Raw genomic sequence first — 17,260 nt, 5'->3', positions numbered from 1 at the left:
AAGGGAAATGAATGGTCGACATAACACTGCCATTAGCAAAAACTTTGAGTATTAGACGGGGCATGAATACCTTCAGGGAACTACAGCAAGAATATAACAGCTTAAATTGCACTCTTAAAAATTTTTCATTCACTTACAGAGAACTTGGCCTTTTCAAATAAGCAGATGATTTTTCCCCCGTTTTGATGAGAGAAGATCTGAAGACTCAAAAGCAGCCAGTGAAAGGAAGGGAGAATGCAGGGAGGAATGCAGGGAGGAAGGGGACAGGCTGTTCTCACTGGTGGCCAGTGATAGGATGAGGGGTAATGGCCACAAACTGAAGCATAAGAAGTTCCGTCTCCAGGTGAGGAGCAACTTCTTTACTGTKAGGGTGACAGAGCAGTGGAACAGGCTGCCCAGGGAGGTTGTGGAGTCTCCTACTCTGGAGGTCTTCAAAACCCGCCTGGATGCCACCCTGTGCCACATGCTCTAGGTGTGCCTGCTTGAGCAGGAAGGTTGGACTAGATGATCTGTAGAGGTCCCTTCCAACCTTAAATATTCTGAAATATTCTGAAATATTCTGAAATATTCTGAAATATTCTGAAAATGAGGATGATTCATATGAGTTTTTAAATTCTTCATCAACAGCGTTTGAAACAGGCTTACAATAGAGGGGAAGCAGCTGGGGACAGTAACCACAGGTAGAAAACAACTGAGATGAGACAAATGGTTTGTGCTGCATTATAAGTGTCTTTGCTGGCTGCCATCACATAAATGTAACCTTGGCATAATTAAACACTCGAGATTTCCATTTTTGCAAGAATATATTCTGTTACAGAAACAACTGATTTCTATCACAAGGGAACCATCAGACAGGAAAAGACTAAGATTTTTCTCCTACACTCTTTAACTTTCTCCAGGTTGTTCTACATTATTTTGGTACTTTTATAGGGAGGGCTAAACTGCACTGCAAACATGGTGTACAAGTGCAGCATCTTAGCACACAGTGCAGAATTCCTCTCGCAGCGCCTTTCACCAGCCTGTGTAAACAACGTGAAAACATTTGGGGGTTACATCTTTTTTTCCAACCCTTTTTCACTCCACATCATGAATATTTCCATATAAAGATCATTATAATTTATAATCATTTTTAATAATAGAGGAACTACTAATGAAACACATCCATCATAATTTTAAGAAATTGATATTCTATAAATTGTAAGTCTATCACTGTATACCTTGCTTTGAAAAGTAGCTTCACTTCTTCATGTTGGATATTTTTTATTTTCACTGCATGTCAGAAAGTGGGAATTAACAGTGACTCTTCTTTGAATACTGTTCCATATAAGTTCTTCCTGATATTTCATTGAGAACATTATTTTGAAATGCTAGGGAAAAAAAAAAGCTTTGAAAAATATTTTTTGTGACCTTACTTGTGATACTATTATTCTGTATAGGTAATTTGACTCCTGAGACACTCTTGTCTTATGCACACTGAGAATTTTGATCTTGAGAGTCTGGTTATGCTTTTCTGTCTGTACGCAAGTCATTTTTCCCAAAAAGGATACCCATGATATACCAGATTAATCATGTCCTCAAGTAGTCTCATCTCTCAGACTAGAAAGGGTGCCCAACCTGATGAAATCAGATATAAATACACATCTATTAATTGCCTAATGTTACATGAGATGAATGCCATCCTTATTGTCTATTTGATTAGATTACAAAGTAGAATGAGCACTACACATGAATAATAAAAACGATAGTTCACTGACTAGCTTTGCTTCATATGAACTTGGTAGCCTAAATTGACTTAACCTTTTAGAGTGATTGTGATAAAGAGAGGAAGACTGCATAAGCATTAGTAATATAGATTTGGATGCTTTAAAGATAACTACAGAGAGAAAGAAGGTGAAGTAGTGGATAGAAAGTGTGATCAAAGATCATTTCAATGATGCAGATGGTAGACCTTTATCTTAGAGAGTAGTTTCATGCCTCTTCTTCCCACTGCTTTACTTGAAAATAGGTGAGTATTTGCTGGGGCAGAAAAAAATGGGGAAAGGAATTGTTCCAGTATTAAAAAAAAAGATTGCAGCAATTATATGTGCTAAATCTAATTTACATTCCTGCATAATGATGGAATATATATAGGATTCACTGTGCATATTAGGAACGGCTGTGTCACGAGCAATGAGAAAATATTGACAGTCAAAAATGTCGATGCTTTTTTTAAAGTAGAATCACAGTCTTCCAGGATGATGGGAACTAACTGTGTTAGTGACTAGAACTATGTTAGTGACTAAAACATTTGATGCCATGACATGAGCTACTTGAAAGATGAATTCCAAATTGGCTTTGATGGGAACACTTGTGCAGATTGAAACTGTTCTTAAAGCTGGTATACTGGGAGAAAGCAAGCAACTGAAAATGGCAAAATATCAAGCTTCAGTGAAGTGTCTGCTGAAACAGTGCGGTTGTTAGCCTATCGTCTGGTCTGATTTGGTCCAGTGCAAGTCTGGGAATGCCACATATGCAGCACTAGTGAATATGTTTTTAAGCGTGTTTTACACAGTAACCATTATACATGTTTTCTTTTGTAAATGAAAACTTCACACATTTGTGAAGCTTTGTGCAGAAAAACACTTGCACAAAAGGAGCTTAAGTTTGAAGAGTTGTATTTAAGCCTTGTCTTTTCCCTCAATATGCCTGTGATCATCCCTGTTCAAGATGGAGAAAATGAGAGAAGAAAATGTAACTATCATATTCCTAAAGCTACATTCAGCTGAACGGAATGCCAGTGTCTCCTCTTACCTCATCTTGTGAATGTAACCAATGTTTACTTCAGGAGTGAAAAATCTAAAAATTTTGCCCCACAGCATTCAGTGTTCTTTTATCAGTTGGTAGGACTTTACTACCACCCTTCTTTTTTCATAGAAGTAAATTGCTTCAGCCATGCAAGTTACTGACATTGATAAGAAAAATCATGGTCAGTAGCTTTTACTTGGGGTTTGCAGAGTATCCAAACATGAACTGAATCTGATTTAATTATTCATTTTTTCAACAGYCCTTTCAAATGAAGGATGGGGAAATTCAGTAATTTGAACAAAGCTACACAATCAGTATTGGCACCAGGATCATAATTCATTAATCTTGACTACCAGTTCACTGTTATATTCTCTAATAAACACAGTATTCTCTGATACGATAATCGGAAAGCCTGATTTAACTGTGCTATTGCTTATTCCCCTCCTTATTCCTTATTTTACCTTTCACTGTATTTCATTGCATTTGCTTTATGTTTCTCTTATAACCGATGCATTGTCTGCCTGAAGAGATCCACAGAGAGAGGTGCACATTGATTCTGATGGTATATGACATGGCAGTCTCCCAAACCTTAGGCTGTTAACAGAAAACATATATTTCTGCAAATGTAAACAAAGAGTTTTATGGCTATCATCTTAGTTTTAGATTTGTTCAGTGCTATCATCTTTGTTGACTGCAGTATGTGTATTTCCATGKTTGTGAGTTATTTTCTGCAGATGGATGCAGATAAACTTCTTCTAAGCAACTTCCGTAACTCTGGACAGGCGTGTGCCCTGAAAACCACTTCAGCCTAGCACAAGTCCTAGCAGCAAGGATCCTGGATGAGAAATACTTTGTATCCATAGATTTCCACTAGCAGGTGTTTAATCATCCTTCTCTTTCTCTCAGCTTTATGATCTACAGTGATAAAAGCAGCAAAACATAGAAACAAAAATATTTCTGCTCTCAGATTAAAGAGCTTTCCAGTCTGTTTCCCTAAMATAAAGGCAACGTCTGCACTTACCTGAAACAAATCTGATACAATTTCTTTCCCATCTTTCTATGGATAAGTAAAGAACATTTCTGATCAAGACTGCAGTATCTGATTCTGATTAATACTCCTTTCAACTGCTGTCTACTCTAAGAGTMGTGTATGAAGGCTTTGTTAGAAATGGGTATTAAGGCCCATGGAATTATGACAGTATATTTGTGCCTGTGAGAAAAGAGTCAGATCCTTAAGCATTTCAATTATAAATGAAAAGTGAATGGGGTATTGAGGTATGGCTCATTAGAGAAATCACTGGAAAACTTCATCAGAGCAGAGGTTGGACTAGCCCTGTATGGTGTCTCAGGTAATTTCTAGGTACACATGTGCCCAGCATTTTTTCAGTCAAGRGCCCTTCTGAGGAAAGTCTGTGGTCAACCTAAATTGCACATTTGAGTTGAAGACCTTGGGACAGGAGACTCCTGCATTTTAGAGCATACTTAGGATTGCCTTTTCTTTTTGTGTTATAGACCCTAGAATTGTCTTTCATATTCCTTAGAAAACCTTGTGCCTTACAGATTTTTATATAATCTAATAATTGCTATTTCACAGCAAGGTACTAGAAAGTCTGCCGTAAGCAGTTAGGCATATCTATCTTATAAGAGAAATTTAAGGTGATTTATACTCTACAGAAGGAGCCAATCTATTTGTGTTTCATTTTTGCTGCTATTGTGCTAGGAATAGTGTTTACAGGGGGTGTTGATTGGGATGTGAATAGAGGATGTTCTGGATTTGGACTCTTCTGCATTAAATATTTCCTACATGGATGCAGGGAAATGGTTTCATTGACATGGGGTCTTTTCCTGACCTGATACTAATATTTATTTCAGACTAGGTGCTAATACTTATTTCAAAGCCTGTTGCAACAGTAATTTACTGAGATAGACTCTGAACAGTTATGACCTTAACACTACAAAGATCAGGTTTTAAATTAGAAACAGATTGAGGAAATCGMGAATAACTGGACCATCAACTAATATCCAAAACTTTAGAATCTGCTCAAAGATTAAAACCTGAATCAACAGTATTTGCTTATTAAGCTATAGATCCCAGCCTCTTTTCTGCTTTCTCAGAAATTTGATGCTCTGTGTTTATATCTCAGATAGTCTACAGTGGGGCCTACAGTGTCATTCAAACTGTGTTCAGGTAGCCAAGTAACACTAAAATTGGTGCTGTTCAGCAAATGTGTTACTTGATTCACCCAGCCCTGAAGAATTATCTTGTTCCCTCCAGTTTCCACTGCATCAAGCATAAAAAAAAAGTCATTCACACATCTCTGGCTTTTATTGCTGTTCTCATTATATAATAGAGGTAACCTGAATGCAGATATTTTTTAAGTGAGTAAAGGCAGGTTACACCATCAGCTAATAGTTTGGATATTAACGCCTGCCTAATGCAAAGAGGAACTACTAGTGAGAAAAAATGTAGTTGAGGAAAAGAAATTAAAGACAAGTTAAGATGGACAGTAAAGGTACTTGATGCTAATAAAAGCCAAGTGTGCACTGGTGTGAGTGGCAAGAACTACAGTGGAATAGGATGCCATGGAAATACCAATTCCAGCTTTGCACATTGACAGTCAGTAGGGACAAGCAGAGATTTATTTAAAAGATATTTCCTGGCAGAGACAAATGGGCCTGATTTATTTATTTAAAATGGTCTTTCTGGCATGGCTCTTGGAGATACATAATCTCATTCCTCAGTGGACCATGAATAGGATGTGGGAAGAGAGTTGATAAACCCTAGTGTTTCATACAAAATCAGGTTATATCCCTTAGAAGGAAAATGTGTTGTTGGAGAAATTTTTAGTTGTTGTGTGCGGGTGAATTTATGAGACAGTGAAAATGTAACGCTGCCCCCCAAGGATAATTCCTGTGGTGTCTCTTTTCCAACTATTGATTTCTGACTGCATAATGAGGCCCAGCAGAGAGATTCCTCCACTTGCCCTCAGGAACTAGATTAGCACCACACCATTGTTTTGCTCAGGCAGCACCCATCAGTGAAGTATTTTTAGTTAGGAGTGAAGCAGTTACTGTCATTTATGTCCCTTGAAGCTAAGAAGGTCCACAGAGCTTAGCTGCCCTGGTCTCTGTTTTTTCAGAAAGTTATTGTTGATTTTGTGCCTGGAGGAGGAACAGTTAGCACTTTTTGTCACCAGAGAGGCATCTTATGCCAGACAGCTCAGACCAGGTGTAAGTGTGGAAGATGCAGGTTATGTTCCTGTTTCTGCATTTCAACACAAGACCAGGTGAAACATGGCAGTAGAGATTCCGGGATGGAATATCTGTAGTTTCTGCAGTAGTTGCAGAAACAAAATTTCTCCTGCACATCTAGGTGATGAATGCATCATTTTTGCAACCCTGACAGTGCAGCTTCTGGGCTGAGTGCTGTTCAATTCCCTAAAATACAAATTCAAGGACTTCAGTAGGAATCAAAGTTTCAGGAGACTGCAGACTTTACAGGTTAGGCACAGAAGAGGAAACATCTCACCGAACTGTGCCCATGTAAAAGACAACAGTCACCTAAAGGCAGTCATCTGTCTTCCTTTTGTAGACAACAGAGCTTGGCACTGCAGACCTCGGTTCATCCCATCACTCTACGTTAGAGTCATGCGCTGAGTAGGGTGGCTGAGTAACTGGTAGCGAGAACCAGCTCCCCAGTGTTGCAGTGCTTGGCAGCCCTCTTATGTTCTGCTCAGYGGAAAGCTCAAGAGAGCTTCCTAGTGTATTTTATTTTTGTTCATACTCTACTGCCGTTTAAGTAGTACAGTACCTGTACGTATAGGTTAGGCATTAAAGCTGTGCCCTTTTGTCCAAGCAAAGAGCAGGCTCATGCTTTCCTTAAAACTCAGGAGAGAAGTTCAGTTCTGTCTGTATTGCAGAATGGCTTTTAAGGGTTGGTTATTTCCTCTATGTGCAAGTGTGATAAAAATACTGGGAGGGAACACAAGCAGGAGAGACAAATTAAGCAATATAGGGCATGAAACTCTGAATCCCAGCAGGACTACTCATTTCCTGCCTGTATGCCACAGAAGAGACTTTCTTCTAGTCAGTGRTCTGAATCCAGTCTCTGTCATAGTGTAATCGTAAGCGCAATCTCCTACTAACTCCCCATTGCTTTATTTTGGAAGATTTGTTTAACCTTTGTGTCCTGCCTTCGCTGTGAGTGAAACTTTAATAAAGAAAACCTGCTTTGGGATGTGTGTTTCTCTGAGAATATGGTTGGATGATTGCAGAGGAGGTTAGTCAATTAGTTGCATGAGCTAGTGATTGAATGATAGGCATAGCAACTAAAAATAGGTACAGCTATATAAATTATTAATAATTGAGAAACTAGAATAACATACTAAGGAGCTGTAATAAATTTGCATCCTCATGTAGTAGATAAGGAAAAAGACATATAAGAAACACTAAGCTCATAATCTGGAACACCGAGTTATACTGCATACAGCATATACTGAAAAGAATCCACTGAAATATGAAAAGAGGGAGAAGAGATCACAAGTAATAGGGTAGGAGTGGCAATGGAGGAGCGAGCAGTACTGTTTCTGTCATGATCTGTTAGTGTTTTTGTTCTGAATTTCTTAGGGAAGCTTTCAAAAACACCTAATGGATTAGGAGAGCTATACCACTGCATTATCATCTTCTCAGGAAAAGAAAAAATAAAGCCTTTATTTTGGAAAATATTCCCAAATATAAATATGGTCCAGTGGGTGCTGCTCCAATTTAAATCTGCATAGTTCTCCTGCAAATCGGAAAGCAAACAATGTTCTTCTAGTAGTAAAACAATTTCTACATTTAATCAAAGTCAAAAAATGTCTCATCAAATTAACCTAGAGAGTAGATCTACTGGGCAGTACTTACCAAGACTTACATCTAGTTTTACTAACTTTTTTTTTTTTTTTTTGACCATAACCACTCTGAGAAACATCCGTAGATAGTTTCCATTACAGTTTAGCTTGACATTTACTTAAAAACTCTTTTCTATTAAGTGACAGATGGTTATGGTCCTTGGAGCAGACATTGAAGACACAAAAGAGGACAGTAGTCAAAGCTTAACTTTTCTTACAGTTGGTCACAGTTAACAGTTGGAGATACTGTATGTTTTATTGGAATAATATGTTGGACAATATATTTTGGTGCCAGTGAGTTTATGGATAATATGCACATAGCTTCGTAATAAGCTAGTGTCAGCAACACAGATCCTACTGTTGCACTCTGTCGACACTTGTCTTTGGCCTAAACTGTTTCTACTGAAAAAAAACCCTTTTTATTGTAAAAGGAAAGGAATTAGGTTACTCCCTAGCCATCTCCTTTGTGAAGACCTAATTTAAATTATCACATTCAAGTTAGTCTTTCCAGGTTGGTACTGTTGTCAGTGTAGTACGGAAATTTCTGTAGGACACCTCTGTTTCCAAATATGGGCCTGCAGAATCCTTTGACTTTCACCACTAGCCTGTGACATACAAGCATGCTGATTTCATTTGCAGGCTTACCCCCACATTTAAGAAACAAACCCCACCAAAGGAAATGTGCCTGAACAAAAGGATCACTATGATAAAGTGAACATAGAGGTCGCAACCCACTAATTTCCTTCACAATCAATTAGAAAAGTTATTGTGCCGGACTGTGCAAGTAAATGCAGGGAGTCTTCTAAGCAAAATTAAGGACTTCCTTTCATCTGCTGTTTTATGTCTAGTCCTGATGCTACATCTCTCCAAACCAGAGCTTTGTGCATTTATKCAGTGTTCTGGCTGGCTTCTGAGTTTGTAAGGATGAGCTCCTASCTCCTTTGTGATGGAATCTCATTGTCTCACTCCCTGAATGATGTATCAGCTCATTCTGTTTCATGTTTGAACAAGCACTGACCAACATTTTCTTTGTCCACATTTTTTCTTACTATATTGCAGAGCCTTCTTGGACATTGGAAGAGAGAGATCTTGGTTTTTTGGAGATCTTTCTGTTTCTTTCTTTCTTTCTTTTTTCTTTTCTTTTTTTTGTTTTTTTGTTTTTTTGTTTAATTGTGAATTTGCTGTCTTTATTCTGATTTATTTCTCTTTGCTACTTCTTCTCCAGTACTTCCGGTTTCATTGAAGGAATGGACCTTGTAAACCATAAAGACAGTCTCCCCACAAGACAGATWTTAAAAGCATTTCTTTGGTGCAGAGACACCAAAATACTTTAGAAAATATTTCTTTATTTCTSTGCATCTACAGATACATAGACTAGCATAATGTTCTCCATTATACTTGAGTATGGGCTGATGCTGTTTTATGAACCTTATTAGCCTCCTGAGTCTGAGATGTGACACTTGAGAATAATTTTAATCTCTCAGATTTGATATTATAGAAATATAGTTGGGCTCAGAGTCTATGTAGAGCATATTCCTTATAATTTTTTTTTTTTCTGCTTCCAGTATTTCTGCCTCTTTCTGTTTTCTCTATGGATATATTTCCTATAAATTAGCCATTAAGTGAAGCCACTGTAAATGTACTTGTCCAAGTGATCCATGCAGAAGTGACACCATGTTGAAACAGCTAAGCCTTGGACCAATATGCTACCTAAACAAATCATGAGTTAATGATTTTTCCAGTAGCTCAGGTGCACTCTGTGCACTCTTAGATAGTGTAATTTGCATTGAAAAACATACTGTGGAGCTATGAATTACAACATTGGGGTTAAATGACTGCCTGAGTATTYAGTGCTTTTATTTTCTGCTGCTTGCTGACTGATTGACATTCTGGCGCATTTTAATTTCATGCTTATTTCAGCATGGCTTTACAGGGATACAGAATTAGAAATGATCAGGTAAAGTTGTCTAGTCTTGAGTTAGGCATAAGGGTCAGAACAGATGATAACTGTGCCTCCCATCAAAACAGAGGAGGAGAAAGCTATGAAATTGCTGAAACTACTTTAAAATTAAAGCCAAACTAGACATATGTATATACTTATATACACACATATAGATACAAATAAATTGCTTTTACTCTTCCTTGTCCCTTTCCAATCTTGTCACATCATTTAAAAAAATCAGTTGTCTAAGATAATTGTTTAGTTTTTGTCTAGTTCCTGCATGTGTCTCCAGAAAGGGAAGAGGAACAGGAGAATGTGTGGAGTGGGTCTCAAATTCTTTCTCTCAATCTATGTGAGAGAGGAAAGCAGTAGCTGCCAAAGGCTTGCTGGGGACTGGGCATCCTCACTTGAAGAGGGGAAAAAAAATCTTAGAAAATGAACTGTCTGACTATTTGTGAGTTTGATCTAAGGTCTTTTGGAATAGACTATGTGCGTCTGGCTTATTCTTTGCATTGAGGGAGAGCCTAAAACACCCTAAGATGCCATAGTGTCCCAAGGAACGCCTTAAAAAGTTGCTGTTGCAGCTCTGTCATCTGTTTTTACTGTAACTGAACAACGTCTCTTTCCTATAAGTTGATGGGGACCCATTTTAAGGTTATGTAGTGGCACCATTTTTTATATTAACATTTTCTACATATTCACCCACAGAACTCCTTTTTTTTTTTTTTTTTTCCTGAGCTCACACACAGGTTTGATGTTACAAATTTGTCTGACCTGCAGCATTTAGAGTGTTACTTAAACTTCATTGGAATTTGGCAGTGTTACTAGCAAAGATTTTGGTTTACTCTAATTACGGTAAGAGTCAGCATTCAGATTGAGGAGGGAGCTGAAGTCTGCTCATCTTTGGGGCATTGCAGGTTCAAAGTTCAGGCAATTATGTGCTCTTATTCTTGATCTTGAAATCTGCATCCCCAGAAGGACACTGATCCCGAATACCTCAGGCAGAGGTCAACTCCCTTATTAATTACCCTGACACAGACTGAAGCATCCTTAAAAGCTTTCTTAAGTGATGCCACGGAAAAGTATTAGAAGTCCCTTGGCATTCTTTTTATTTAGAAGTTGATTTCTTTTTTCTTTTCTTTTCTTTTCTTTTTTTTCTTTTTTTTTTTTTTGCATTTTATTTCCTTTTTTCCACTTGCAATAGAATACAATATATCATATGACTACATATTTGTTTTGGGGAATTGACTCATGCTAATTACAGCATATTTCAGCTTTTGCTGTTTTGTCAGAAATATTTTTATGTTTTGTGTTTTGCAATCATGTGAATTGAATGAGCAGTTACTGTTAGAAGTTAAAATCTAAGCATGCACTCGAATTAAGAAATACGGCTTTGGTGTCCTGGAGTAGCTTGAATTAACGAAGACTTGGCTAGTTTAAGGATACTTCAGGCTCAAATACAGAGACATGAGGCAATCAGGCATTACTCATTATAAAGCAGAAAGTCTGACTAGAATCCTGCTATACTACTGTGGCTCTTATGGGTAGGGTCTTGGAATTAAAAAATGCTTGTTCTAGCCAAAAATAAAAAAAGGGTTATGAAAACACAATATGGAGACAGATGATTCATGGAAATAGAAATAGTATTTTAAAGGTATCTTTGAAAAATCTGATTAATACCCTTGATCACTTTGTTTTGGACTAAATTTTTTTTAGGTTGTCTGTCAGTCTCTTTACCTGAAGGTGCCTGTCACTAAGATATTTTTACTGCTTGTACTTAGATGGGATCAGTAGGTTTGGGGAACAGTGACAAACTCTTGACTGTAGAACCTTTCTTCTTTGAATGAGCGTAGAGAATTGATGACTGTACACTTACATACACAACAGGTTTTTTTTCCTGAATTCAGACAGGCTAGTGTTTTCTGTTTATAGCATGCTAGGATATTCTTAAACAGAAACATTATTCTGAAAAGAATATTTTCAGCTTCTGTGTCAGAATGTATAAACTTATTAATCCCCATTTAGTCTTCAAAGCGATACATTTTATCATTCATGTTGCATCATATCTCATCCCTGATGGGATKACATTATAAAATTGGAGCAAATCATGTTTCATATTCTGTGTACTTTTTAAATACACCTTGAAGTATATCATTTCAGAGTTTTACATAAGAAAAATTACCATGAGTTTTAATTTTCGGAGTTGATTTTAAAAGTTCAAAAGATGAACAGTGATAAAATGGATTTACTTTTCACAGGTAAAGTAGAGGATATTTCCTCCTGTTTCAGCTTTGCTTCTTGGTGACTGATAGTCAAGATATTTTCACACCCTTTTTTTTTTGTTTTCATGTTTATACATTTGGGAGTTATAACAAGATTTTAGAATCTTCAGATAGGTCTGGAGAAGATTTTTAAAGTGTGCTCCTGGCACAGCCAACTGCTCCTGACAGACATATGTCTAACCTACTTTTACACACCTCTGATGATGGAGGTRCCAACCCGAATAAGACAATTTATTCGATTTTTTTGTTGTTCTTGTTACAGTTAGAGCATATTTCCTAGTATTAATCTGTCAGATATTACAACTTAAATGTAAAATTGACAATATTTTGAAGTAATGTAAAACTGTTTGTGCAACTGGCACAACGTGAACAGTAAAGATAYGCTTCTACCACAATAAAAATAATGTGACCCAGCACAGGTTCTCAGGAGARTTATTTCCTGCAGGTTAGCCAGTCTGGTGATTCATGCTGCAATTCCTAAGGAGGAGTAGATTATAATTTGAGTATATATGGCTTGATTTTCAGAACAGTTTCCTGTCAGTCAAGCCAGATTCCTTGGGAATTTGGTTCTTGTTTCACTTGTCATGTAGTCTTGACCAAAAATCAGTTTGTGTCATATCAGCTTGTGAATACAGTCACGATGACCCGAGACTTTTGCTTGGTTTCTGTAACAGTTAAGTCTCTGTTCTACCTTATGTAATCCCATTGCTTTCTGATTTTTAATAAAATAGRCATAAACCTGTAAGGTTCTTTCTAATCTGCGGCTATGAGCAGCTGTGGTTAAAAGTGATATATAGCATGTCTCTTGCTTTCCAAACAAATAACAGACTGTACAGTTAGGAAGTAGGCACTAACAGTACAGGCTGCTGGGTAGGAAGTTTAAGTTTGGTCCACAGGCTTCTGATACTTACTCGTTTTTCCTTAATTTGAGACATGCTTTTCCTCACCTTGCTGTGAGGCTCAGAACACATTTCAATCAGAAAGCATTACATTTTTCATTTCCTAGTTTGTTTCAAACCTACCCTGCTAACGTTAGTGCCACTAGCAATTCATGTGAATGAAGAGGCGGTTCTATAAAGCACGGAGAGCTGAGTACCCTCTTGAGGTGACAATGAGCTGAGTCCAGCTGACTTCACATTATTTCCACAGCTCAGGATCCTTCGAATGATTGTAACCTTTTATGTGGGAAGGAATTTACATCAGGTTGAATCTATCACTTTGAAACAAGCAGAAGGCCAAAGGCCTTGGCTAAGGGATGGGCAAGGCAGTGAGGTATGTTGCAGAATCTCACTCCTTCCAGCAGTCAATACATTTTGATTGCTTCATCAAATATTTGCATTTCAGCCCTTGAAAGTTGGGAATATCTCTCTTAATATCTTTTTTTTTCTTTTCCCCCCGACCCTGAATTAAACAGGCAGGTTTCAAAGTACAATTTGGTAAATTAAAACATGAATTAAAAATAGACTAGATATACATGAGATACATACTCTTTTCAAGCTTGTGTACCTCTGATAATATAGCCTAGAATGTACAGAAAGGCATTTTGCTCTAAATGCATGACGTGCTTTTATGGCTTCTGGTGTCTTTCAAAATGAAAACAGAAGGAAAAAATCTTTTCCTTTCCTGTCTTACAATACCATTTGAAAGCAGTGGATTTGACTGCAGAGTACATTAAAAAGAATGAGTGTGTGTTTGATTATACAGATATTTAAAGTAATTACATGACACATAAGTAGTATTATCTTTGCTAGAGGCTCAGTGTGTTTATTCAGAATTTTGCTGCATCTCTGATGCAATATTATCTTCCCTAATTAGAAAAGAACATATTTACCTATCGTGTTTTACCAGATTATGAATGAAGCTATATTAGTTATAAGAAGCAACCTCATTACAGACAGACTGTGCCAAGCAAAGAAGTATAAGGAACCTCTCTTAAGCCCTCTTTCAGCCCATGTGCTTGCTGACAAGTTAAGTTTCAGGCAGTTCTTCTATTTTGCAGCCAGAGAAGAAATGTCTAACAAGTGTTTTACATCTACTTGCTTCTCTCCTTTCTTGATCAAAGCAAGCTATCACTCCTTCAGAAGTGACAAAAACTTAGGCCAGGAGCAAACAAGAAGAATGTAGCATGTACCTATTTCCTGTTRAAGCTCCTCCGAATCAGTTTTAACAAATATCCAGGCATTCCGGATTTAAACCAATTACTGGTTTGACCTGATCCAGCCCTCACTCTTGCTTGTGCCAGACATACCTGCTTGATCTTTTTCAGCTCCTTGAAAGCTCTTAAAAAGAAAACGTTACATCAAGTGTGAATGTTACCATCTCTGGAAGGTAGATTACATAGATTATGTAGGGCAATATACTCTTTTTAAGGCAGACAGTTGGGATCCAATACCAAGAAGCAAAAGTAGAGAAGAAGGCAAGTGAGGAGTAGCACATGACAAGGTTTTACATGCTCTAGGTGTGCCTGCTTGAGCGGGAAGGTTGGACTAGATGATCCCTAGAGGTCCCTTCCAACCCTGAATATTCTGTATTCTATTTTGTTCCAACACAGACCATCATCATATCATCTAATAATAAGATTTTTTGTGTCAAGCCATTTGCGCGAAGATAAGAATGGTGTCTGCTCTAAGTAGAACTACACCTTTTTTCATGTTCTAGATATTTCAGGTAAAGTCTCTTTAAACTGACATCTTTTTAAAAATGCTGTGGTCACAATTAGAATAATTGGCTTCAAATTATGATCTTTTTTGATGAAGTATCACTTGCAAAACTTACAAGCATCAACTTGTTGCTAATGTATACYTGATATTTACTTATATTTGGTCTTTATTATTAAAAAATAAGTTAGCTTCTATCTTGCCATTGCTCTGTGAATATTTGGATTAATTTGGTGCTCTAAAACRGAGCTGAAATATTTGGTGTTGAAATATTGAAATAAATATTTAGCAATCACACCAGCTGGCCAAGAAGATTGGAATGWATATGTATTTTGCTATACATTGCAAATAGCAATATAATTGGGAGGACTAATTACGAATAACGYAATTGATTAATTTCATTTTAATTTTCAAAATTTGCTGAATAATTAGAGCAGTGATAAAAAAAATAGACTGTTTTATTAGAAATGAGGCCAAATACAAAATTTCAAACTTACTGTATTTTAAAGTAACTTGTTAAAAAAATCTGGAGACCTGAATAGTTAATAGAGTAGATCTGTTAAAATGAATAGGTAATTTTCTATTGCTTTAAGTGTACACTGGGTCGGCCCAACAAAGAAATACTTTTACATAATAAAAAGCAAAAATATTTTGTTGTTCACAGAAGCACACCTAGCCTAATGGAGGCTACAAATGCATTAAATAGGAAAGATCCCATGAAATCCCTGTTAGCTGCAGGTCTGGAAAGCCTGTGCCTAAGGCTGTAGGGATGGTACCAGCCTGTGGGGGAAGAAAGGACAGAGAAAATGATACAACGTCTGYGTTTGTCATGGGTTTTTTGCCCTCACAGCCAGAGATTGTTCCCTGACCCATTTCGTTTGCTATTATGGATGAAACGAAAAGAATTCTTCAGTGCTTTGAAAAGATTTTTTTTTTAATCCGAGATTAATTGGATCCCTTTGCTTTTACCTCTTGTTGGCTTTTATGATTATCACAGTAATAGGTATAAGGAGATAAACTAGATTTTAGCCAATTTTGATGATTCAGGCTCTGACTATATTACTATAAAAGAGTAGACTGATGTGAAAAAGAGAAAAATTCAGATCAGAATAAAAATAAAACCCTAACAAATAGCTGACCACATGAGAATATAGCTGGAGTTTTTCTAATTATTAGTTTTGGTATTTCTGATTTTTCTGTCCGGTCTCCATTGCCTACTCAATAGAATAATCTCATACGTATGGATTTATTGAAGTCAGAAATTCTGCAGTGGATGGATGCATTGAAGTCAGAAATTCTGCAGTTTATTCCAAATCACTTTTCTTGCAGGGGTGGGGGAATGATGATATTTATTTACATGACTACACTAGAACAAAAATCAGAATATTTTTCTGTATTTCAAATGATAATTTCATTGCAAGTTTAGCAAAAAAAAAAGGAGAAACTACCATGGAAAATATTTTTGAACTTCTTCCAAAATTATCATTGCGCAAAGACATTTCACGTTTGAAAAAGTGAAATGGATAAGCAGATTAGTAAAGAGAGTGTGCAAAGAAGGAAAAAATCCCATCTGACTGGTAGGGAACAGGGCTTGCGMTTCAATGTGAAAATAAACTGTTCAGGAACTACTTGTAATTCTAAATGCTGCTAAAACCACTTCCATGGCCTAGTTCCAAGTACATTAGTTTAGCCTAAAAGTCACCAATGCTTCTGAGTATATATCTTCATTTCGGTATAATGGGATTATTCTAGAGAAACGTGGGGAGCTACATGAAAAATTGCTTACAATTTTCCTTGTGAAATTATGAGCTCTAATAATATACCCAAATATTCAATTTGCCTGAGCAAGATTTGTAGTGTCTTTGCCTTAGTGAGAAATATTTCAGAACACCTGTGTGCGTATTGCATATATGCATAATGCTTAAAGAGCACCAGGCAATTGGGCTTCCTTGTTCTCACTTACATGTGTACACATCTTGGCCACCAGCCTCAGGCTCAAAGAGCACAGTCTGAATTGATAAATAAAGAAGACAGTTGAAGCAAAGCTTTATAATCTCTATTTTTCTACTGATGAACTGATGAATGAGTCAGTGATGTGCTCTTTATCCTATGAGAAATAATAAAGAAAGCAATAGAAATCAGAAAATGCCTTGAAATCCAGAACTGCCCACCAGGTTAGCTAGGGATACTCCTGCTACATCCTTTAAACTTCATGCATTTACTTTAGGAACAGAAGCAGATTGATTTGGTCCCTTAAATTTACAGCATTGTAGCTCTGTTTTTAAATTATATTCTAGAGTTCTCTTTAAGAAGACCTGGATAAGGTTACATTTCTAAAATCTCTCCATTAGTTTACTCCAGCACATCGAAGTCTAATAAGGACAATTATGTAAGTATAAATCCTGCATTTGAAAATATGTGATTGTTCTTTGGTATCTTGGTCTCCTCCATTCAGAGATATTATGCCAGACTAGTTGGGGTCCTATTCTGATTCATTTTGACAATTATTGCACTTTGCTATATATACTTACATATTCAATTTTCCTTTGTGCTATTGATATCTCTATTTTTTTTAAGTGAATGATAATTATTGGATACAATGCAGTTGGGAAACAGAAGTCTACTATATTTTGTTGAGATCAGTTTCTTTTTCTGGATGTCATGTCCTGGCTCCACACTGCAACACATTTGGGCCACAGACGGTAT

The sequence above is a fragment of the Nothoprocta perdicaria genome, unplaced genomic scaffold, assembly GCF_003342845.1.
Source record: "Nothoprocta perdicaria isolate Ctin4 unplaced genomic scaffold, notPer1 scaffold_0, whole genome shotgun sequence".
NCBI lineage: Eukaryota > Metazoa > Chordata > Aves > Tinamiformes > Tinamidae > Nothoprocta > Nothoprocta perdicaria.
Note: the sequence above shows the minus strand (reverse complement) of the source record.